The sequence below is a fragment of the Heterocephalus glaber genome, unplaced genomic scaffold, assembly GCF_053883595.1.
Source record: "Heterocephalus glaber isolate CG9 unplaced genomic scaffold, H.glaber_assembly_v1.0 deba00001606, whole genome shotgun sequence".
Taxonomy (NCBI): domain Eukaryota; kingdom Metazoa; phylum Chordata; class Mammalia; order Rodentia; family Bathyergidae; genus Heterocephalus; species Heterocephalus glaber.
Window position 1 is genome coordinate 33116747 of NW_028258377.1, and position 26337 is coordinate 33143083.

The 26337-nt window shown below is 38.2% G+C and overlaps 1 long non-coding RNA gene across 1 annotated transcript in view; it reads right to left on the minus strand.

The window, feature by feature from the left end:
* The window catches only part of LOC110345001 (uncharacterized), a 535785-nt gene that overhangs the window by 3024 nt on the left and 506424 nt on the right, over positions 1–26337 (minus strand). The window contains exons 4-5 of the long non-coding RNA XR_015444653.1: positions 17179–17330; positions 11559–11659 (exon numbers count right to left, since the gene is read on the minus strand). This is a non-coding gene — a long non-coding RNA (uncharacterized LOC110345001). The remainder of the gene's footprint in view (positions 1–11558; positions 11660–17178; positions 17331–26337) is intronic.

Here is a 26337-nt window from a genome sequence, read left to right on the forward strand (position 1 = left end):
TTTTGCTGTCTCTGCCCACCACGAACTGTCTCTCCCCTTGTGCCTCCCTGCCTTGGAGCCAGCCAATTATGAACTGAAACCTCAACAAACTGTGAGCTAAATACACCTTTCTCCTTTTAACTTTGGGGTGTTGGGTATTTTGTCTCAGCAATGAGAAAAGTAACTAAGACAAGACCTCTGGTTTTGTTTGATGGCTCTACCTGTCTTTCTTCCTTATCTTTCAACTGTAAACAAATCTCTACAGTGCCTGGTGGTTCCTCTGACTTCAGTCCTCCTCCCTTCCCTACACTGTTTACCCGATTTAATTCAATGTTCTATATCCCTGGCCTCTCTTCTTTCTACTCGGGATCTGATACCTCAAACCCCTGAACAGAGTCCACAGCACTTCACTCTGAAGTGGTTTTCAAAAGCTCAAGAAGACATCCAGAGGTGATGGCTATTCTCAGTCTCTGCTTTTGTGACTTTCTTATACACTCCCTTCTTCACGCAATTCTTGCATGTCTGTTACTTCTCTGTACACCTGTCATCTTGTCCCTCTTCTTGGTTCACTCCTCTCTTCTCCACCTCCACATTCCTTAAAGCCCAGCATTTTTGCCTTCATCCCACCTGTTTTACATTGGTGGCTGTATTCTCCTCATGGATTTGACCTCTCTGCTGTACACTTGCTGCAAATTTCCAGCTCTCCTTCACTCTTTCTTCCCTGCTTTATCACTTTATTTGGGGTACTCCCAAATAGTGGTCTTTCTTCACAAGCAACCCAAGACAAAACATCTTCTTCCTCCCACAAAATTTCTCTTAAATGCCTGGTTTTCATTCCAGCTAGTGAGTCTAATACTGTTTTTCAAGATTAAAAATTTTTCTTGCACTGTATTATAACAGTCTACATTTGAACCCACATTTTGTATTGTACTACTGGGTACTCAATCTTTACCAAGCTGCTAGGCCTTCCCATATCTCGGTTTTTTCATCTAGAAAAGAGTGCTGTAGCAGGATACAATAAGACAACAGGTTCAAAACACTTAGCATAATGCTTCCTCTGCCTTAGATAATTCCTTCTAAGTAAATCCCTACCCATTCATCAAGACTAATTGTCCATGGTGGTTCTCATTTCCCTGACAAGTAAAATATACTCATTCAATGTCAGGCAGTATTAGTATTATTATGACTTCCTATTTAACTTGTAGAATTAACTTGCAGATTCATTTTACATGTAGTATCTCGTCATGTCTTCTAGATTTCCCCCATGAAATGTTTCCTCTGTCTCTTCATACTCTTCCAGTTTTCATCCCTCCCATTCCACTAGGCTTTTATCATTTTATAATAAATCATAGTCGGAGATTCAGCTCAGTGGTTTGGCCACCTGCCTCGCAAGCGCAAGGACCTGAGTTCGATCCCCGGTACAAAAAAAAAAAATTCTAATATAATAAATCTGCATTCCGTTTCCAATAATGTCATCTTCTAGTCCTTTGCTCTGTTCATCTACCCTGTGAGACTAATTACCCTAAAGCCATACAATTTGAAAATCTTCTATGGTTTCACATTCCCTGTCTGCACTCAAAAAAGGTAGTAACACCTAGCTCTTCCATCATCTGACCTCAAATTACTTTTCTAGCACCATCTCTCATTATTACCCACAATGTCCTCCATTCGCCCCAGTGGCTTATTGTTCTTTGAAACAACTTTATGTTCCCACTGCAAGGCCCTTACTAACAACATTTTCTGCCTGAAGGAGAGTTGATGTTCTCCTGTACTTAAGCCTGAAATTTCCCAATTTCTCTGATGCCTGCAATCTGTTCTTCATCTGAATCCACAGCAGTATCTACACTCTTGGTTGGTCATAAGTCATGCATCACCCTGGAGTATGTCTTGCAACTGCCATCTTGTAAGTAGGAAGTAGGCAGTAGACACTGTAAACAAGTTCATGTGCTCTAAGCCAAAGGTAAGGTTTGAACCTGTTTCCTGTCTTCTACTAACTGTATGACTGTGAACAAACCATACAATAGCTCTGATTGCTTCCTCGGTTTTAAAAAGGGGTTGATATTGCTAACTTCACAAATATTCTGTAAGATTAAATATAGCTATATCTGAGTGTATCCGTTATCAAGAAAGTAAAAATACAACTCACAGACAGAAAAATCATATATTTGACTAGGAAATATTATTCAAAAGACATAACTCTTACAACTTGCAATAAAAAGGCAAACAATCCAATTTAAAAATTGCAAAGTATTCAAATATATATCTCTCTAAAGTAGATACACAAATAACCAAAAGATGTTCATCATCATTAGTCTTTATGAAAATGCTGACTATACCTACAGTAAGGTTCCATTTAACATCCACTAGGATAGCTATCATTAAAAAGAAAATGAAGAAGAATAACAAGTGTTGACAAGTATCTACAGAAACTGGAACCTTCTCAAATTGCTGATGGCAATGTGAAATGGTATAACATCTATAGAAAACAATGGCTATCTCTCACAACATAAACAGTCACCATATGATCCAGTAATTTCATTCCTAAATATATACTCAGAAGAAGTAAAATGTATGTTCATACAAAATCTTGTATATGAGCATTCATAGCAGCACTATCCATAATGGTCAAAAACCAGAAACTATATAAATGTTCATCCACTGATGAATGGATAATTAGATGTAGTATATTCATACAATGGGATGATACTGAGGGAAAAAAAGAAATGAAATGCTGCTAATATATGCTACAACATGGCTGAGTCTTGAGGATAATATGTTAAGTGAAATAAGCCAACGACCAAGGACAAATACAAATATGATTCCATTCACATAAGGTACCTAGAGTAGTTAGACTCATAAAGACAAAAGAAGAATAATGGCTAAGAGGAGTTGGAAGATGGAGGAATAGGGAGTAACTGCTACCAGGTACAAAGTTCAGGTACAAAGTTGCTTTCTGCTGAGGCAAAAACGTTTTGGAATTAGATAATGATGATACTTACACACTTTGGTGAATACACTTAACCAACTGATTTGTGCTTTTTAAATGGTGGACTTTAAGATATATATGTTTTATATCAAAACAGGAAAACCAAAAGGAAGGGGGAGAGGTATGCCAGATAGACTCTTGGCTTATAGACTTTGAGTGATTTTCTAAATCCCCCCATGCTCCCCACTAAAAATAGTGAAGCTAGGATTCACAATCAAGTTGTTTTCACATCAGGTCAGTGATTTCCACCTCTCACATGTCCTAAAGCAGAGGTCTACTGGAAAATAGAGCAAAACAAGCCTTTCTGATGGTTCTGCCATTTTGACTAAAAGACTATTGGTTTGATCATTTGATCACTTGATGGTCATTACAGAACAAAGTTAGTATCTATACCTTCTGGTCAATTAAATGCATCTGTTGAGACAATCTTAATAAATCCAGCCAAAGATACAAAAAACTATAAACATATAAATTAGAATAAAAGAAGCATGAACAGCATGGAGAATATTAATACTGTTTTTGCCTCCACAAAACATCACAAATATTGCTTTTGTCAAAGCAGTTATAATTATGAGTTAGTAAAATCAAATTAAACTTGAGGGGAAATTTGTTTGCCAAATAATTCTTCAGGTGGAGACTGTACATTAAGGCAAAAATCAAAGGAAAAGGGCAAATATTTCTGGATGCCAAGCTCAGTGTAATGAAACAAATACACACATCTTTACTATCTTTGTCTGCCATTCTTTCAACTAAGTAACCTTAGCCAAGCTATTTCATTTCTCCTATCACTTTTTCTCCTTTTTTGTAAAGGGCAAATAGTAGAAAATGTTCTCATGAAGTTACTACTGTATTACAAAAAATTATATGTAGGTACAGTAACTGGTAGTTCTGGTCATTGATTAGTGGAGAAGCCAAGAATGACAGAACCAACATTTGGGTTAAGGTCAAATGACAGTACCAATGTTGAGGGAAGAACCCAGTGTCAAATACTGGGCTCTGAAAACAATCAGATCATACCTTAAATACTCTACTGATCAGGACACTTTCTATTTGTAGTTTTCAGGTTCACAAAGAAATATCTTTGCTCTTGATGGAAAAAACAATACAATATGTATAAAAATGTGATTTCAGAATGACAGATGAAGCTCACATAGCAAATCACTTCTTCCTATCTAAGCCTAAAATCATCAGAAATATTTTAAACATTTCTGTCTTATAAAGATTCTAGGCCCAGACAGTTTTAGAAAAGGATTTAACAAGTGTTCAAAGAACACTTCAATTATATGTTATGTAAATTGATTCAAAGATTTAAAAAGTAGGCAACTACCCAGCTCAGTTGTGAGATTAGGATATTATTTTAAACTAAAAGTAGAAAGTGGTAAAATCAGAACAAAAAGAATTATTTAGCAACCTAATTTATAAGCATGGTTATAAAATTCCCAAATACAATATCCATTACTTAAATCCAGTTGTATTTAAATATAGTTAATGATATCTAGGTAGATTTTATCCAGAAATACAACATAAAAATATAAAAAAAAATCACTGCTCTAGCAGACTAATGGTGGAAAACCTAATCATCCAAGAGCATGGATACAAATCATTAGATAATATTCCTAATATTGTGTAATCCTAATAAAAGCCCTTAACAAACTTTCCTAATCACATTCCTAATAGTTTTTTCCTAGTAAAATATTTTGGAAAACAAGGAAGAGCAAAAAAAAATTCTTATTCTTGTAAAGCTGATACACAGTAAAAATAATGCCTACTGATAAAACTTAAGAAAAATTTCCATTAAATTCAGAAACAAGACAAATATTTCCAATACACATTCTGTGATTATTTTACTGAAGGCCACAGCTACTGAAATAAGACAGAGGGAAAATAGGCATAAGGATTAGAATTTTTTGACATTTGCTAATGTGGTAAAAATCCCCCCCAAAAGTCAAACTATCAGAACCAATAAGATTATTTAGTAGGGATGCTGGATATAGAATTAACGATAAAAAATCAGTAACTATTTGCATACTGTTAACATGATGACTACTCAATAAATATGAGTGGAAGACTATTATTATTTATAACAGTAAAACTTTAAGAAAGAAATAGATCTAAGACCTGTTTAGCTCTTTATATAAAAAGTTTTGAAATGCTGTGGAAGGTTACATAAAAGATTTTAATAAATAGTGAAATTCATGTCTGGAAGGATTAAATAGATGAGAAGAGCCCTGAATTAATCTTTAAAGTTGAAGACCATTACAATGAAACCCAAACAGAATTCCTATTACAACTAGCAATGAGATGTGTAGCATTCATGTATGGATAAACACATGTATCAGTGAAGAATACCCAGGGTCCAAAAACAGACTAAAGCATTTCATGATTTAGAATATAAGAAACATGGTATTATAAGTCTTTGAACAAATCAAAATGATTCAACAAATGGTGTTTCCTCTTAGAAAATACAAATTAAATTTACTTCATGTCATGTACAATAATACCTCATAATTTAGATCCATTTGAAGAAATAAGGAAGGAGATGGTTTGACACCGAAACCAGAAAGTTCACTACAACGTTGGAAGAATTAATTACATTGGTTTTGTTTGTTTGATGACTTTTTTTTTTTTTTGGCTGTACCTGTTCCTGGCAGGTTGCTTCTTCTGTGTCAATAAGGACAGCAAGTCATATAATATAATAATATCATATAATCACAGAAGTACCAACACAACATCTTTGCCATGTATGCACTATCATCACAGAAGTGACATATCCCATCACCTTTGGGATACTGGTTAGAAGTGTATCAGAGGTCCAGCCCACCCTTAATGTAAAGAAATTATACAAGGACTTGAACACCATGGGACATGTCTGTCTCACCGAAATATTTTGACATTGCTTAAGGCCTTAGGAATGTTTCAAAAGTCAGATGTAGTTGATCTTACTCAGTTTTACTGGTGCCTTTGAGTCTGTTTGCAAAGTGAAAATAAGTGCCTCCCCTAATTCACCATTATTAACTCCTGAATAATAGAAAGAATTTCTCCATACATCATACAAGGATTACTCCTTTTTCTTTCAGATTCTAAAATGGATTGAAGTACTAAAAATGAACGAACAATTTTGTACCAGAACATACCTGAACATGAAGTTGGTTGTTTAAAAAAAGGGACAAATATTTAAAGTAGAATGAACCAGCCCAATCAGTCTATTAATATTTCAGGCTGTTTTTCCTCCATATCTTCCAAATCACAGTTCCCAGCTGCCTTAACTTTAAGCTACAAATGTAGCACAAAATTCCTTGCAAGGAAACACAATGATTAACACACCAGATGTGCGCTTACATGGTGTCTGTTTTCCACAGGTGACAACACAAAATAGGGAAGAGGGCAAAGATCACTTTCAGATTTTTGCCCTTCTATATAAATAAGACCAAGGAAGAACCTATTCTTGGTTTTAAATTAAGAAGGAAAAATCTTGTCCATAATAGTAAATAAATCGTCACCTTCATTAATAACACTGAAATAGCAGTAATAACAATTATTGTATACTATATTATTTATTGAACCCCATATACTGCCTAAGAGTTTTACATGCATTATTTTATTTAGCCTTCAAAACAATACTTAACTAGATTAAATATTTTTAATCTCAGCTTTCCAGGTGAATGTCCTGAGGCATAATGTCATTATGTAGCTTTCCCAAATTCTGGTGACTGGTTAGTTACTCTGTAGGGATTTGAATATAGTTTACTATTCTCCAAAGACTAGCATCTCAGCATTCCTATAACACTATACAAACACACAGAAATTATATTTATCTTTAGTGGAAAATAGTACTCAAATTAATAGTTATAAAAATTGATAAAATCATTCATTTAACAGAAAAGAAAAATGTCACTGGAACAGATTTTAAACATTCCCATTACTAGCTGTGTAGTCCTGAGCTAATGAACTGGTCTCTCTGAATTTTTTTCTCATAAGTAATATGTGGATCCCATCCTGTTTCCTTCACAAGAGTATGCCAAGTGGTACATACATTTTAAAGCATCACATAAAGCAATTTAAGCATGAATATAAGGAATTAATATTTTCTCTACGTGAGAAGTAATGCAAAAAATAAGATGGAGCCAGTGTCCAATAAGCCTGTCTAGAATAAAAGATATTTATGTGTTTCAGTAAAAAGCATCTCTATTGCTTAATGCTCATCCCAAACAACTTTGTCTTAAAAATACACATGATAAAAAAATACAACATGATACAGTCAGTCAACTCATCTACAATAGCAAACCTTACTAGACAATCCCTAAATAGCATTCATTCTCTCCATATTTGGTAGAACTCAACTCATAGCTCAACACACTCCTCAACATGGTAAACAAAGATGGTGGAGAATATAGAAAGACATGCAAACTTCAAAAGAAGAATTTTGAAGTCAGACAGGTTTGTTCCTTCAGTTTATGGTAAGGAGATTAATACCTATCTTGCCAAGATATCCAAAGAATTCTGGATGTTTGCACTCAGTTGAAGCAGACTTGTTCACTAAAACCAACCCTCAGGTCTCCAGTTAACTAAAACTTCTGCGAAAAAAAATATAAAAGACATCTTCTGAAGGATATCTGTGAAAGAGCTAACAGCATCATAAGGAAGATCTCTATGGAACCAAGATTCAGGAGAAGATGGAAATCTAGATGGTTGAGCTCAGCCTTGGTATTTGCCTATGGGCTATTTTTCCACCTTGAAGAGACAGATGAAAGGATGAGTAGCACTTACAATGACTCTTTAGTGCTAAGGAGACAAAACTGGAATCCAAGATCTACCAAGGATGGAGCATATAATAAACCATAAATACATGTGATTGAGGACACAAAGAGCTACATCCTAGTTATAAGGAGAAAGGGGAAATAAACTTGCACACAAGAGAACTAAAGTCTATGTTCAAGTGTCTGAGCCCATGACCAGGTGTCATTCTCAAGGAAACTCAATTAGATTACTGGATCCCCTTGTGATTCTTAGACAACAAACTTGTATCCAGTTTATTTCTACCAAGATAGACCCTCTCCAGGAGAGTCTTGACTGGGAAAGAAGTTAGGTCAGGTGTATTGATCAGGTGAGACACACAGGAGAAAATTCAACAAAACACCTGGAATAACAGAAGCAGTTTATTACTTACAGATCCCAGAGAGAAGAGTCTTGTAAGCAATGTAAGCAGCAAGGCTTGTAAGGCCAATGTGAAGGGCTGAGCCATATGGTTCTTGAAGAATAAGGCTGGAGAACATGTTCCACTGTGTGTTAAAACTTAGTTCAGGGTTACCAACTTAGTAATTATAGTGATGCTTTCAAAGTAGATAAATCAGATCCTAAACTACAATAAACAAAATCTTATGAACTATATCAAAATCCTCTCCGTCACTTTTTATAGCATCCTACTTTGCACTGGCCTTAAAGAGCATCTTGCAAACACTGCATCTGGCTTTCAACCCACATTGCATCTCTCTCTTCCTGTCCTCAGACCTCACCATTGCCAAGGCATGAGATGCCCACACTCAGCCCTCCACACACATAAAACCTGGAAGTGTAATAGAGCTAACGCCCCTGGAGCCAGTTGTGGCCAGTAGGAAACCAACTGGAGAAGTGTTTCTTCCTCGTGTCCCCAGGTAGAGTTCTAAATTGTATTTCATGAGGCACCCTAAAAGGATTTAGCACCAATTAAGTATGGCAAAGACCAGTTTGATCACATGCCTTTGTGCTGGCTTCGTCTGTTTACTTGTTTCATTGCCCTATCTTGTACTCTTGCTACTTGGGAGTATGTTGCCAAATATGTAGCCTCTAGGCAAGCATTTGCCTCAAGGCTCACTTTGGAAAAATCCAGGTTCCAACAGTGGCCCTGTGGAGTAGTAGGGTAACAATGGCTTTCGCAATACATAGCGGTAGGACCATTAGACAGCCACAAGAAATAATGGAACTGGACCCCACTCTATACCTCACTCAAAAAATGAATTTTAGGTACACTGTAATCTAAATGTGAGAGGCAAAACAATAAAATCTTAAAAAGATAATGTGGGGAATGTCTTTATGACCTCAGGGTAGAAGACTTACGAAGACAGCACATTATTACCATAAAATAAAGTTTGATAAATATCATAACAAATTTAAGAATATCTGTTCATCAGATTAAATGAAGACATTGAAAATACAAAGTAGAGAGTAAGAAAAGATATTTGCAATGCATATAACCAATAAAGGCCTTGTATCCAGAATATAAAAATAACTTCAATACTTAATGAGAAAAAAGATAGAAAAATCTAGTGCAATGCTCGAGGAAAGTGTTGATTCGTCATTTTGACAAACAAGATATCCAAATGGCTAGCAGAAGATCTGAAAATGAGCTCATTAGCTATCAGGGGAATAAAACTAAAGCTAGAAAAACCCTAATAAACACCTTCAAACTGGCTGGAGTGTTTTAAACTAACAATTCTAACCGAAGGCAAGGCCGTAGAATAAGGGAAATTCTCAAATTCTGCTGCAATAAGTATAAATTAAAGCAACCACTTTGACAAATTGTGCAGTATCCACTTATATGGCATATGTCCGTAACCTATGATCTAATCATACATGCCTAAAAACATACCCACCAGAAACATATATTCATGCACACCAAAGAAAATGTATAAGGTTGTTCACAGCCACATTATTTTAATGGACCAAATTAGAAATAAACCAAGTGTTTATCAACAATAGATTGGACAGATCAATCATTGTGGGCTCAGAGTGGGAAACACCAATAAAAATGAAAGCACTACAGCTGTACACAACAATAAGAATATTATCCCTGACACAAGGTCAGACACAAGAGTCCCTGTGGTTCTGGGTACTTAAAATTTCAGAACAGCCCAAAGCAAACTATAGTATTTACACATTTGCACTTAGGTACAAAAAAATATAAAGAAAAGCAAACGAAGTCATCATCATAAAGTCAGAATAATGTTTACTTTCAAGGGAAGGAAATGAGTTGCCCAAATCCAGTTAATTTGGTGGTTCATGGAGGCTAGCAATGGCATTTTTTAAAGCTTTAATTACATAGATATTCACTTTATAATAATCTATTAAGCAGTATGGGTTTCCCCCAGTAAGTGTATAATATTTCATAACCAAGAAACTTTAAAAGAAAGAGAGGGAGCCAGTTGTCTTGATGCATAGTGAATTTTCACTAAATCTTAAACCTCATTATCATGAAAGAGAAAATTTACTAAAAGTTAAGGCATGGGGACAGGAAGGATTTAAATCATAAAATGCTTGACCACTGCCTGCATGGTATATGTTTCCAAATTCCTTTATGTATTTCATGATTTTTTCAAAGTGGTTACATCTCTAATTGTCAAGCGACCATACCAAAAGTAGAAAGTTACAGGATGCTTTATACAAAACTAGAACTTCTCTTCTTTCCTTTTTCACATTATCTATTATAGAAGGAAATGGAATTAATATGAGAAAATGGAAAAATGGAAACAAAGTCTTTGTAAATAGGAAGGGATGGAGGGGCTGAGGGGAGGGCAGGGGAAGGGGGAAAAATAAGAACCAAGGGAGACTATGTAAAGGTGCAAATTTCCAATGATGAATGTCATTATATTGTATACCTGAAGTGTACCTATAAAATAAAATTTTTTAAAAAAAGACTGGAACTTGACATTATTCCCTGCATCTAGTGCACTTGCTTCTCACTCCCGGAGTGTGACTATGAGGAGGAACATGAAAACTACAAAGAAAGTGACTGAAAGAGGTGGTGTTGGCCTTACCTACCCAATGTTAAAAACCAGTGTTTAGATTTTGATTTTCTTGTTAACAGAGTATGTGCGTGGCTTTGTTTCACTTGTTTGTTTTTACAGAAGACCCTATCACTAAGCCCACTGACTAAGGAGAAAGCAAAACTGAGAAAGCCTGCAGCTGTTTATTACAAGGGAATGCTTCTTTCTTTCAGTCATACCTGCTTAAATCTGCATTAGTACTTGGGTGAAGTCGTTTCATCCTCAGTCTTTGTGTTTGCCTTTTATGAGGACATTTTTTGTTTGGATAATACCTACACTCTGCTATAGTTTGAATAAGTGTGTTACACATTTGATATCCTGCACATGGTCCTTTTGGGAAGTGGCAACAATGAGGTGTTGCTTGCAGTGGTCTGTAAGATCCTGACCCCTCCTCTTTCTCTGTTTCCTAGCTGCTAGGAGGTAAGCAGCTTCCTTGACCATGTACTCTTGCCCTGATACACTGCCTCACCATGGGCTCAACAGCAATATGGCCAATTGATCACGAACTGAACCCTCCAAAACTGTGAGCCAAAATAAATCTTTCTCTTTTCTAAGTCGATTAATTCGGGTATTTCTTTACAATGACAGAAAGCTAACACACACACCCTCCAGAGCTATTGTGCTAAAGCTCACTTCCTAAGGACTTTCAGAAAACTGCGACACTTCACCTAGGAATAAATTACTAATCACAAATGAATTTTGAGCCCCAGAATAATATGATTTGCACTGACCCCATTAGATTACATCAATGTAGCTACAGGGATGCTAATTGTAATACTCTGTTATTTGCTTACTGAATTAAAGGGCAATGTTCTGTCGTAAATGTTTAATGGCTCTGAAGCATCAAGGAACAGACTACGTTATCCTTCTCTGGCTCTTCAGCAGCTGGTGGCCTCTGTAGGAAAATGCAAATGTAAAATCAGAGGAAGTGAACCTTGGATACAGTTTCCATTGCACCTGCTAATTAAACCAAAGAAAAAGCTCATCTTCCCTGCTAAGAACCTTTTAGTCTGGGGCTCAGCCCAGACACCAGCCAGAAATACACTAGGCACCTCACACAGAGAAATGTCCACCAGAAATATATAATGTAAGCAATACTGAGAGCCACATATGTGATTTTAAATTTTCTAATGCCTTAGAAAAGTAAGCAGGCAAAACTAACCTTAATGTAGGTCATACTTAGTCCAATATATCTAAAATATTACCCTTCCAATATGTAGTCAATATGAATGTTGAGAAATTTAAATTTCTATTTTCATATTAAATCTTCAAAACCTAATGTATATTTTACATGTATAACTCATCTAAATTTCAACTCATCACAGTTCAGCAATAATATTAATAATAATAGCTATTCATTTACTGGAGTCCGCCAGGTTTTAGAAATTACGCTAAACACTTGAAACTTACTCTAAATTTAAATCTCAGGTTTCATTTGTACTAGTAGCTGCTATCTGAGAGATACCAAGAAGTGTGAGATCTATGCCATCCAAATCAGGAGCCATGAGTCCCTTGTGGCTCTGGAGCAGCTGAAATACAGCCAAGTGCAAACTGAGAGGGCTGTAAACAGAAAATATACATTTTTACTTGGCTCTGCTGTGTTCAAGCTCTGTGGCCTTGGCAAGTTACTAAACCTCTGGAAATGTTAGTTGTTTTATCTGTATAATGAGAAGAGAAACAGCATCTACTGCTTGGGATTTGGGGCATCAGACAAGGTAAGGCACATGCCTGGTTCTCTTGATGCCTTGATCAGGAAACATTAGCTGTCTTTATAATAAGTGATCTAGAGTGTGCAAAGCACTTTCTGTGCATTATTTTCACTGAAACCAAGGGTCATTATTTCTACTTGATAAATGAGGATACTGAGACCTCCTAACTTATCCAAGTTCAACGGACAAGGTATGCAGCAATGTTGAACTCAATTCAAGTCTTGCTGTAGCTGGACAAATGTCTGCCTGTTTTTGTCATTGCCTTCTATTGCAAAAGGAATCTTTCCCCTGGGGGGGAAATGTGGGGAGAGGAAGTTGGAAAGTCACCTTTCAAGATAAGCAAAACAAAACAAAACAAAACCTTATGGAGCATCTAGGTAATAAAAAGCCCTTAGCTCCAAGAAGGTATAATTTTCTCTGCTCCTTTAACTGATCTAAACAGAACTCGTCTCTGTGGAATTTATCCCCAGAACATACACTCCATGAACATTACAGTGACTCTATCACTTCACTTTGGATTGCCCATCACCGGGCGAATTAAAGAACCTGGACAATTTTCTAGGCAATGTGGTTGCGGTGCCTAAAATAACACAGTACGTTAGGTGGCATGTTCTTTCACTATTTAATTTTTAAGTGGAGTTTGAAATTTTTTGTTTCACTCTGTGAAACTGTCAAGACAGGCAGCCTTGGTGTATTTCAGAGAGTAAGAACAGATCTGCTTTTCAAGCGACTCAAGAAATATTTCAAGGCAAAGTTAAGTTAGAAAATATTCATCTAGATATGAGGCAGCTATAAAAAGTGATGCACCCTGTTTATAAGGTCTAAAGAACTGTTATTATGAATGCAACTCTTTCTCCTGTATTCCTTTTTCAGGGAGATTAGTGTAATTAAGGGGAAGTAGAATATGGGCTACCAATCACAACTAGTATTTCAAGAACAGCTCTACAAATCTAAAAATATAGATTCTGTGCCCTATAATTTAGACTTTAATGTAATATGCCTTTAAAATATCATATATACATTGGTGATCTCCCCAATAAAAATATAAGTTCTGTTGGGTGATATATGTTGGGAATGTATATCGTTGAATGAAAAACATAGTTGATTCCACAGTATGTGTTCCATGTGATATTGTTTTATAAAAGAACAACTACTACATCTTAAATGTACGTCTTTGCAATGTATCTCTATCCCTATCTGCCTGGCTATGTATGCATCTATCTTACATTGAAACAGAATGTTAACAATGTCCCCAGACAAAACAATTCAATGCATATCCCCAAAACTGGGAGACAATAGAATTTGGAGAGTTATTTTTAATCTATAGCATTATAATTCTATTTTAAACAATGGACATGCTACTATAGACTGAATGTTCCCCACCACAATTCATACTGAAGCTCTAACCCTCAAAAAGATGGTATTAGGAGGTAGGGCTTTGGGAAGACAATTATGTTGCGGGCGGGGGGCGGGTGGTGGTGGTGTAGAGCCCTCAATAGTGGGTTAGTGCCCTTAAAAGGATGAAAGAGAACAGAGTGCTGCATTAGCATAGGTACATTCACTAAGGCTCTCTCTCTCTCTTCCTCCCTCCACCACTCTCTCTATCATCCCTTTCTCTCTCTCCCCCTCCACCCTGTTAGGACACATTAAAAAAAAAAAAAATCTGCAAACCAGAAGAGAACCCTCCCAGAAACTAGATCTGCTGCCACCTTGATCCTGGACTTCCCAGCCTCCAGAACTCTGAGAAATAATAAGATCTCGATTGGTTATATTCTGTTACAGCAGTCCAAATTCACTAAGATACATGTGCTATTTGTGTGTTTTCAAAAATTATTTATAAATAACAACTCCGAGCCATTCTGTTCACTTGGTGACTTGTAGAAAGCCAGCTCCCACAGGGAAAGAAAGAAATGTGCTAAACATTCCATCAAACCTGCTGAGGCATCACATCTCTGCGACAAAAATATCCATGCAGATCTCATCTAAAACAACCCTCAGGAGGAGCAAATGGGTAATTTGAGGATGACTAACCTGCTATTCACTAACCAGGCATCCAGGGGCCAGGTTAATATTCTTCTCATGACCCAAGGATCTGACAGATGTGGATTTTCAGGCCAGCCTAGGCAAACAGTTTCTTCTGCCACTATGACAATGATGTATATCTGTTTTACAGGGCTGTGTGAGGATGAGGTGAGGTTGTGCCTCTGACATGCCCAGAACACACAGTCGCTGGAACAAAGAAGGGGGCTCCCTGAACAATAGCTGGCTGCAGCCCAGTTCAGAAGGAGTTCTCCTACCCCCAGCAGGGTGCCAAGGTAGAGATACTGACTACAAATTCCCTCTTTTTTTAGGCTACTACTTCATGGACTTAGAACTCTCTCTCTCTCTCTCTCTCTCTCTCTCTCTCTCTCTCTCTCTCTCTCTCTCATCTTCCTCTCCCCCCCACCCCCCAACTACAAAACAAAAGGATGGAAAGCAACCAAAGCCCTCCAGCCTCAGAGGTGATATCATAGTGCAGGAAGATTTCGAAACCTCTTCTGAGACTGGAGGTCCTGTGGGAAAGGGAAATCTTTCTGAATTCTTCTGGAAAATTAACTTAGTCAAAAAGATGGACAGTTAGACTGTCGCATTTGTGTTGTTTGAAGAGAAAATTAAAACTGTGATAATATAGCTCAGAAATCAGTGCTAAAAATAGGATAATGAAAATCCATTAAGGAGAAAGCAACTGTCTGAGAAGGAAGACAATTCTACATAATACTAATAATAAAAGTAAACTTTCATAGACTAAATTAACCAAATTCACATAAGCAGCAAGCAGCAAGGCTGAAAAGTTGGAGTAAGGCTGATTGCATCAGCTGCCTTCTAACAGTCATAAAATCCTGAAGTTTGAAATAAATGTAAGAGTCATCTAGTCAGTTTCCTCATCTCCAAGATGCTACTAATTATACTGGACACAGGAATTGTGCTCCACTTTGTAAACGTCTCCATTAAAACACAATTAGGTTTGCCAGATTTAAGAAAAGTTCTAAATGTGTCACTAAATTGAATTTTGGATAAACAATAAATAATATTTTAGCATTAGTGTATGGTACATACACCAAAACATGTAGTTTTTCTGAAATTGAAGTTTAGTGGAAAATCTTGTATTTTGTCTGGACACTCTAAATATGATGTCAGCACAGCATCCTACATATGATTAGACCAAAAGAATGGATTGTTTTGGAATATTTAAAGGTGTAATTCAAGGCCAAGGGATGACATTTTATAGTTTATACTATAAAGCGTTTGTGCAGCCCATTACACTTGACTTATTCCTTCCTTTGATTTGGTCTTCCCAAACCGACACTCAAAGAAACGCTTCCCTGTGTTCCATGTCACACAGCTATTAAGTTAACAAATCTGACATTTAAATCTGGAATAGTGAACGCTGCTGCCACTCTTTGTACTATTGTTAATGATAGTCAGAACAACCATAGTTCACTAAGTGCTTAGTATGCTGACTACCAGGGGCTGTGGTTAGATAATTTGTGCACCATCTCTGCTTTTCCATGAGAACAAATTTCTGCACAAAAAATGTTTTCATCCAATACTGTTTATAATATTCTTTCCCCCAAAATTCACTCCTAATTTTAAAATGATAATAAAGAACAAAATTGTGTAAAAGCACACTTTAAATAATTTAATACAAAACCTTACAAATGCCTAGGAAATTATTGGTGAGCCATTGTCCATCGATATACTTATTTAATCTGGAGAAAAGAGAGATACAGGATAGAGCATCCTCCAATTTTAAGAGATTATAGAACTGTCTATTTATTCATTTGTTCATAAAACACCTCCTTGGGAGCTAGTATCCCTCACTGCACCATCTGAGAAACCATACATAGAATGATCCTATACCACTTTCATCTCTGAGGTCCTATGAGTCTAGAATAAATTAAACTTCTAAATATAGTCTGCTCTACCCTGAGCAATCTTGATAAAGCCAATAATCAGTATTAAGCAAATATTTGTTGAATGACCAAATTTTATTTATTTATTTAGGTACTGATGTTTGAACATAGGCCTTTTGCACTGAGCTATATCCCTTACCTTATATGTATATTTTTTGAGTCAGAGTCTTCCTAAGTCCCTAAATTGCCCAGGCAGGGCACAAATTTGGAATCTTCCTGCATCTTCCTAGAGTGTTGGAATTATAAATGTGTGCCACCAAGCCCAGTTTGATTTTTTTGACAACCCAGAATTCTTCCCGGTTCATAGGCTCAGATAGCAGCCCTGTCTTCCAGATAGTTTTTTTCATACCTTGTGGCTTTGATATTCTAACAGGGAACTATGAACTTTCATTTGTTTTCTGCAAATGCTGGTTGTCTCTCCTCTCAGACTAATTCACCCTTAATCACCCAAGCCATTAGCTTTTCATTTATTCATTCATTTATTTATTCACAGCAAATACTTATAGAAGTCCTCCTAAGATCCATGCATCACGACAGCAAGGAGATTAGGGTGATGAGTCATGCACAGAGAAGGCCTTCACAGTAATTGTGGTCTTCTTGAGGAGAAAAATATGCTCAGCCATGGTAATTTAAGGTAAGTCTGGTAAGAGATGCAGCAGTGGAATACAGCCCCAGATTACAGTTAGCTTGCAAAAGCAGGAGAAAAGCATGTGGCATTTAAAGCACTTCTGAAAGGGTCTGGCCAGCCTTACCTTTCCGGCAGAAGGAAGCCCTGGGCAAAGAATTAATACAACCTTGAACACCAACCAGAATCATAGTGCCAGCGTGATCACATGGCCCTGCTGGCAGTGTGTGTTGTAGCCCCACAGATTCAGCAGAAAATATCTTCCATGTTCCTCATTTCCTATAAAACATTAATATTAATGTAAAATGGGTAAGCAATAGTATTTGTTATAATTTATTTCACCCCTACAAAATTTCAGACAAATTTTCAAGCCCTTTGTATGTATCAGCTCATTTAATCTTCACAGTGAACACATTTGGGTGAAATAATTTGAACAAGGTCAAACAGGAATGAGAATAGAAATCCAAAATTTCCCCCAATTTTTTCTAAGTACAGAACCAGAGCAGACCTTAATAATGGGTATTATTATCTTTATTTTACCAGTGAAGAAAATGAAGCCCAGGAAAATTTGATATTAAGTGGCTCAAGATTACATAGCTAGTAAATGACAAAGCTGGGATCCAAACTTAGACCTGTATTATAATCTTTTCTGTGCTCTTAAAGGCCATGTAAATTCTTACAACAGCAGCAACTATTGCGATGACATCAAAAATAGCAGCAGTGGCAACAACAACAAAAAAGTGTATTAGTCAACTTTCCCCTTCTGGGAGAAAATACCCAACACCCACGATTTAAAAGGAGGGAATTTTATTTGGCTCACAATTTCAGATGATTCATTCCATGGCTGGCTGGTTCCAAGACAGAAACGTTGTAGAGTAAGTGCATAGCAGAGCAAAGATGCTTAATTCATGCTGGTTGGGATGTAGAGCAGGAGAACGGTGCCAGAGAGGAATGGGTAAGGGATCATTTCTACTACCTAAAGTACCTACCACTCAGATATACCCAGGAGTGTACTTTACTAATGCCTTGGATGTTTCTTAATCCAGTCAAGTTGATTAATGGTCACAATTCATTCCTTGTCTACTTGACAGAGACATCTCCTTAAATTATACTTAAATTATCTAGATGTGCTTCCAAAGACTTGTGCTGTCATAGGTGGGGCTTTTCAGAGGTGGCTGGATCTCAGGTATATGGTGCTGGAATCACGGGTGGGTGATTACTAAATCAGTCCACTGATTGGTTTGGCACAGTTCTTGCTAGGATTAAGGGTATGGGTGCTATACCTGCCCTAGGGAAGGTATCCTTCATAAAATATGAGGGACTGAAAAAGAGTTGATGTACTCTCACCTGCCTGCTTGCCATGGACTGTTTCTCCTTTGCAATGCCCCTCTGCCATGCCACCCTACCTTGGAGCCAGCCAACCATGATCTGAAACTTCTACAAACTGTGAGCCAAATAAACCTTTTCTCCTCTGATTTTGGGTGTTGGGTGTTGGGTATTGTGTGTGTCTCAGCAACAAGAAAAGTAACTAAAATAATACTTAATCTCCAAACAAAGACAGGATCAACTTCATAATTTCACTTAACATGATACAACTATCTTGCACACAACCATAAATGCATTAATTCCCTCCCCAAAATATCCACAGTTATAGCATTTTTCAGTCCAAGTCAGTCTGTTCTGAGACTTGAGGAAAACTCTTTGCTATAAGCTTCAGTAAAAAAATTTTTTTAAAGTTACAGGTACAATGGCACATATTAAACCTTCCCATTTCAAAGGGGAAGGCTAGGGAACAGAAAAGAATAGGACCCAAAGCCCAGTGGGGCTACATTAAGTGCTGTAGCTCCATGCTCAGCCTCTAGGATTGAAGGTGTGAGATGTGAATTCCAGAAGGATCCAGTATGGTTGCACCCCACATAACATCTCTATTAGGCTGGCTCTGCTGATTACCTACAGCTTTCCTTGGCAGAGGTTTCATGTTCCTGGAATCTCTGATTTCTTGGGGTCTGTAGCATACCTTTGACTTTGTTCCTGCAGCTTCTTGCAGCCATCTCTCAAGGAAGCATCACGTGGACAAAGCCAAGGTCGGGTGTCAGTGGGATTAGTAACCAGGCCCCCTTGGACCATGACTGCACCAGTCTCTGAATGCCTGAATAGCTGCACATGGTGAATCACTGGAAACAAATTCCCTGGTTGGGCTTTCTAGAGCAGGGGGCACAAGGGCTCTTTTCTAAAATAGCAGGTTTATCATTCTGCATAGTTGAATCTGTGATGAGTGGTGTCTTGCTGATTCCTGAGATACCCTCAAGGCATCTTTCTTCTTCTCCTCCCTGTACAAAATACTCAGTTTCTTTCTAATGGTGCATCTATCTTCTTTCTAATGGCACTAATCTCTTCAGCAGCCACACTTCCTTTGGCCTCAGCTTTATACATGCTTTCTTCTAAACCAAAATTTACATTGTGCAAATTATTCTATTCTGCTTTTCGCACCCAATTCTTATTATAAATTCTGATAAAAAGCACCCAGCAGTATCCTTACCACAGCCTAAATTCCAAGCTGCTTTGAAGTTTCCTCTGCCAGAGCAACTAGTCTACTACCCTTAATTTCACTCTCCTGCAAAATGTCAGGAATTGGGCAAAATGGAGACTTTTTGCCAGAGTTCAACATATAGGGTCTTCTAGTCCATTTCTTAATAAAGACTCTGTTTCCAGACCTCCAGAGCCTGAACTTTACTATCCATATTTCCATCAGCAATCTGGTCTTCTGAACTCTGATAATAATCACCCACCAGGTTCCTCTTACAGCCCCCCATGCTTTCTCTGGTCCAATTTACCATACTTTTAAACTCTTTCTGCAAACCAGTTCCAAAGTTCTGAACTACATAGATATGTACAGTCATAGCAATGACTGCCCTTCTCTGTATCCGATTTTCCAATTTTGTATTCTGGCTTTCTCATCACTGGGAGAAAAATACCCACTACCCACAATTTAAAGGAGGAGTAGTTTATTTGTCTCATGGTTTCAGAGGATTTGTTCCATGGCTAGCTTCAAGGAAGAAACATTATGGCATAAGGGTGTGGCAGCAAAAACACTTAGTTCAAGGCAGCCAGGAAGCAGAGCAGGGGAACAGAGCCAGGGAGGAAGGAACTAGAGACCAGACATAGTGCTCAGCATCACACCTCCATGACCAACCCAGAAGCATCCAGAAGTGTGCTTTACGAATCTCGTGGGTGTTTGTTAATCCAATAAAGGTGACACATCAGGATTAACACTCAGAAACAACAACGGCAACAAAAATAACAGTAACAGCGGCAGTAATAACAATAGCAACAGCAGGAAATGTGTCTAGAATGATAATGTGCCAAGTGGCATAGAGAACAGGGATTTTTATAGAGACAGAGGACAAACTCTCAGGCCTTTAACCTGTCACACATTAAAAGTATGATTGGTGTTTTCTTCTGAAGCAGTCAGAGACTTAAAAGTGGTTTTTGATAAAAGGGAAAAAATCAGGAGTCTTCACTTGGGACTAGAGATGGCCAGTTGTAATTAAAAGTAGAACAAAGATGGCCTTCATTTTGTATCTTTTATGACCTTAAACTATGGGTATAGGTATGGGAATCATTTAAGAAAAGGTGGGAAAACAGTATTTATTAGCTCTAACTTTACCTAGCCTATCTCATTCCCCTTCAAGATTAAGAATACCAAGACAAGAGATTTACAGGAAATTCAGCTATGCCAGAAGTCTCCATTGCCCTAAATCCAGGGTCACCTTAGATTCCAGCAGAGCTTCACATGACTGAGACTGTTCTAAGCACCGCAATCATCTCATGGGAACTGAATTAGCCCTCAAGTTACAGGCATTCCTCCAAAGCTACATAACTAGGACTGGAATAATGATCGGCAGGACTCCAGGACTCCAGTCCACCATAGTACACCATGAAACTGGTCACTGGCCAATTGAATCCAACTTTTCAGACCTGTGTTCCTTTCAGTTTCTCAAACTAAGGTGTCTTGTCTATCTTTTCACACTTTGTTAAGTGATTAGCTCGATCATTGGCAGAGTTGTGGCTACCCTCAACTTCATTTTCTCATACTTTCCAATTAAAGCTTTGTAGGGAACAGGGGAAGGGGACGTTACCAGAACCTCTGCAGTAAGTCCCAGTCTCCTGCGAGCCACGGCAGCACATGGCGAATTACAGGAAAGGTAGACAAATGAGACTGAGAAGAAGCTGAGCTTTGGGTCTGATCAGTGCTGCTCTAGGCGGCAAAGACAAAAGCCCCCTAGCTTGCAGCACCTTTTATTCAGTACATCCAAAGAAACAAATGTAACAAATGAATAATGTAGATTTCAGCATCATATTGGGATGAACAAGGTGTAACAAAAGACTGGGTGGGGGCGGCGGAAATCTAAGAACACTGAGGAACTATGCAGATGAAGATTTAGTTCCTCCCAGGAACTACACAGATGAAGATTTGGTTCCTCCCAGGGCGGCTCCCACAGGTGTGGTCTTGTCCTGGAGGATTACAGCATCATGGGATCATTGAGATCTCCCTTGTGACCTGAGGCCAAAATGGAAGTATGTCTTGGAGTGTTATTGCTGGCCTGTAGTCAGGAGAACTAGGCCTACTCAAATGATTTTTCCCTAGAATTATGTAGCATTGCTCCCAACAAAGCTTTTTTGTATAAATGCATGAATACCTCAATTTTAATTTCCATTAAAACTGACGCTTGTGCCCATGCTAGCTGGGAACACAGGTCCTATTTTAATCCTTTTACCTAGATTAACACATTTAGTCATCACAAGGACCCTACAAAATAACTACAAGGGAGAGAGGTGCAACATCACTCTGTTAGCTAACTAGCCCAGAGTCACATAGCTAGGCATATGTACACCTGAGATTTGAGCTAAAGTTGTCTGACTTCAGTCTGAGTTCTTAATTCCTTCTGCTAGAAAGGAGGAGAGTTTAGCAGTTGTATTGTGGAAGCCCAGTACTGTCCCCCTTGTGGAAGGGACACTGCATTAATCAGAATTTCAAGGGTAACGTCAAAATACAGTGTTCTACTGGGAACTACTCCTTTCCTAAGATGGAGCATTCATATTTTTATTGCATAAACCAAGTGAGAGTTAAAGAAAAATTTCACTAAATGAATGATGTGGAACTTCCATTATGTTCAAATTGGCTTTGCCTGTCTATATGCTTATAGAAGACATTTCAAAATCTTTAAAATAGGAGCACGTACCCAGCATGATTGTGTTCATATGCATGAACACTCTGTGGAAAAAGAAGTGAAAGTAGCTTGTGTTAAAAATACAACAGCTGACTCAAAAGGTACATTTTAAAATTTAAAAATGATTAGAGTTTGCAAAGCTCAAAAGAAATGTGGCCTGTGGGGTTTTTTATTTCTACCATTTTATGTTCTGTAACCTTTTTCTTAATGGTAGCTATCATCTTCTCAAGTGTGGGGGGCATTTTCTTAAGCTAGAGATGATCATTAACTTAGAATTAGAAGACATCAATAATTATCTGATAATCTGCGTCAGTTATGCTATTTCCTGCTGCTCCCTTTTACTCCTTTTTATTCAGAGTGTAAAAATGCATAGCAGGTGGATTTTCTGTTGAAAACTGAAGGAACATGTTTTTTGGCTCATCGTTTTGTGCAAGAGTTAGTTAGAAAATAGGAACTACTGTTAGCAAGTTAAGTGTGTGATTATTAACAACTGTGTGGGGAGTAAAGAAGAGGAAAATATTATACTGAGTCTAAGCTAATAGCATGAAAATAATAACTCTACACGCTTGACCATCTCCTCTGCCTCCTCACTTCCCATCTTGGGATATTTGCAATTATTTGCAGACCATGAAAAATAAACAAAAAACCCAGAATGTATGATCCACCTTTTATTTGAGACTGCAACATGCGGGAGAGATGTTACTTTAAAAATATGTTATATCAGTGGTACACACAAAATATTAATGATATTTAGCACAATGTAATAGTAACTAACAATTTCTGAGAATTGCTGTGTGCCGGCGACTGTTCTGGACACACAAGGAGTTGTCATTCAGAACTCACAAACTAGAAGGATGACTCGTGCTAAAAACCAAGGAAACCATGAGGTCAAATGGTTTATCAGAGATCATGCAGATGATCACAGGGAAAGCAGGATTCCCACCCATGACCATCTGATCAAAGACCTGCTCTCTTAGTGACCGGTCTGCATGCCAGTTTTTCCTGTTCATCTTTTCCTCCAGGCTTAAGCAATTCACTTCAAACAGCTGGAAAACTTGATAATGCCCACGTGATTATTTGACAGTTGCATAAATCTGTACTTCTCAAGACAGAAGCTCTGACACAGAGAGGCACCTGAGGCACTGAAGCCAGGGGGTTTTAAAAACATTCCTTTCTGGAATGCTAAAGCTAGTCAGTGATCGAGGAATTGTTTATGATTTAAACTATTATTTTTCCATTAGAACACATGTGATGGCATGGAAGGCAAATGGATTTTTCAGATAAAACACAATGAGGATTCAAAGGAACACCTGGAACCCTCTCTCATCTTTCTCTGGTTACCATCACACCTCAGCCTGCTTAGCAGCTCCTGCTTTCCCTCTGCAGACCAGAGAGTGTGTTGTACACACTCTCACCACCAGCGATTCAGTTATGGGCTGGCTTCCTGGCTCCGGTGAAGCCTGTGATGCGGCCCTGACTAATGGGACTCAGTTATATGGGATTGGGAAGGAGAAGTTCTTTGGCCCAGACTTGAAGCTGGGAGGATGATGGCCTGGAGCTGCTGTGGGCCATGTGGCCACTGCAAGTCCCAACCTTGCCTGACAATGATGCCAACACAGGAAACCACAGCCAAGCCAGGCAGCGAGACCAAGTCCGGCTGAACCTGTGTAATCCCTGGCCATGCCTGAAGCTAACTCTTGAACTCATGAGTTATGGATGCCAGTCATTCATTTTTGTGTGCAAATGTGTCTCTGCTTCCATCACTTGCAACCAAAAGTGACCTAGTCCCGGGTCCCTCAATCCATTCGCTCATTATAGAGTCTCAGATGTCAAAATGTTGGCAACAGATGGAGAAAAAATTCCACAGCCGGTGAGGATGTTTCCACAACTACTTCCCTTCCCAGTTGTGGGAAGGAAGGAGCAGGACCTAGAAAAAGGAGACTTGTGGAAATGGACATCTAGGACCCTCTATTTACACAAGTCCATAAATCAAGCGATGAAATTAAAATGATCTATTGAGAAACTTGGCAGAATTCCCAGAATAAATAACTCTTCCTGTTCCCATCATAATGTGAAGGTGGATATGCCTGAGTAGGAATTCACTACAAAGAAAAAAATGAATGAGAATTATCCTACCCTCCAAGAAAAATCATTTACTATTTTAAGAGGGGAACTGAATTCTACATCTGTTATATTATTTGAAAGACTAGAATGTAAAATTGACTATTTTTGTGAGGTTTTGGGGGGGGTTGGATCTCTTAACTTTAAACTTGATTATCTTTCACCTCTACAAAAGCAGAGAGGCATCAAAGAACTGTCCCCCTCAAAAAAAGCCAAGAGTTCTGAGGTCTCCCTTGGCTCAGGTTTTTGCTCTATGGTCTGGCACAACCCATGTCCCTCTTTGATCTTAAAAGTATTCCTGAGTTGGCACCATTGTAAGGATCCTGGGTTCTTTCCCAAGAGTCAATACACTCCCATGCCCTTTGCTAGACCTCTTCCCCCTTTGGCCTATGCCCCATTTCCACTCCATGCATCTACATTTGCTATCCTCCTCTGCACTGGTCCCCTTCTTCCCCTGCTTCTGCATCTGTATCAAGTTCTGCTTCCTCTGCAAAGTCCTCCTTAATATCACAGAGTACTATACACACCACCCTTACTCCCTTCCTCTGAGGTTTCCGAGCATAGAGTATCAAGGGAAATCGTTAAAATGTCACCTAGTCTAATTCCACCCTTCCCGCCAGACTGTGGTTTATGTATTTGGGCTCTATGCATAGAAATGTCTGCTAGAAGCCTGAGTGATATGGAGTAGGACAATGGGGCTAGGGAGTGTAATGGCATATGCAATTTGCCTACTTAGCCTGATTTCTAAAATATCACACACACACAGACACACACAGACACACAGACACACAGACACACAGACACACACACACACACACACTAAACCCAATGCAGATACAAACATGTCAGGCCCACGGACCTTGCCTGTTCCCATCTCAGCCATGATGTGATCATGAATCTCAACTAAACATTATAATTGCGGAAGTCCCCTTACCAACAATTACGCTTTGGATGGTTTCAGTTAGCTATAGTCTAACAGTAGTCACATGTATTTTTTTTTAATTTTCAATGAAGAAAAACCACTTTTATAGCTTGTGTCTAGATGTCAGAGTGTCATGCAGTCAGAGGTGGGGCTTTTCTGAGGTGGCTGGATCTAGGGCGTGTGCTGCTGGGACCAAGGATGTGATGCTGGGATTGATTCGCCGGTACTGGGACTAAGGATGACAGTCCTAAGGGCAGTCTGGGTAAGATATAAGGGACAGAAAGAGCTGCAGCGGTCTTTGCATGTCACTTGCTGTTTGCTACTTCTTTGTTTCACTGCCTTCTGCCTGCCAAGAACTCTTTCTCCTCTGCGACGCCGCTCTGCCTTGGAGCCAGCCACTATGGACTGAAACCTCTACAAACTGTGAGCCAAATAAACCTTTCCTCCTTTAACTTTGGGTGTCTGGTATTTTGTCTCAGCAACAGGAAAAGTCACTAAGACAGCTACATTCACACAGCTTTTCGTGCATTATATTGTTAATTATTCTGTTTTATTTTTGCTGTTAAGATCTTACTGTTCTTAATTTCTAAGTTAAACTTTATCATAGGTTTGTATGTATAGGAAAAATACATATATAGATATAGATATATAGTTTGTTATTATCTAAAGTTGCCGGCATCCACAATAGTCTTAAAAGATATTTCCCCTACGTGAGGGAATATTTCCCCTATTATATATTGAGAATGCTATTTCCCACTTAGTTCTATTTGACAACTTTCTTTAGGAATTGATACTTAAAGTCTTGCCACAAAATGAAGGAGCCAATTATCTCCAATCTCTACGTCATTCCCTAGTTATCTCAAGTAGAGTGTACTCCAAATGTAAGCTCCTTAAATCAAGAAATGAGCTGTTACATGGCACATAAAGTTCCATTAAATAGTGGAGCTGAGATATGTATGAACTCTGGCCTCAGAGACAGCAAAAGCAAACATTCAAAATTTTGAAAACATGG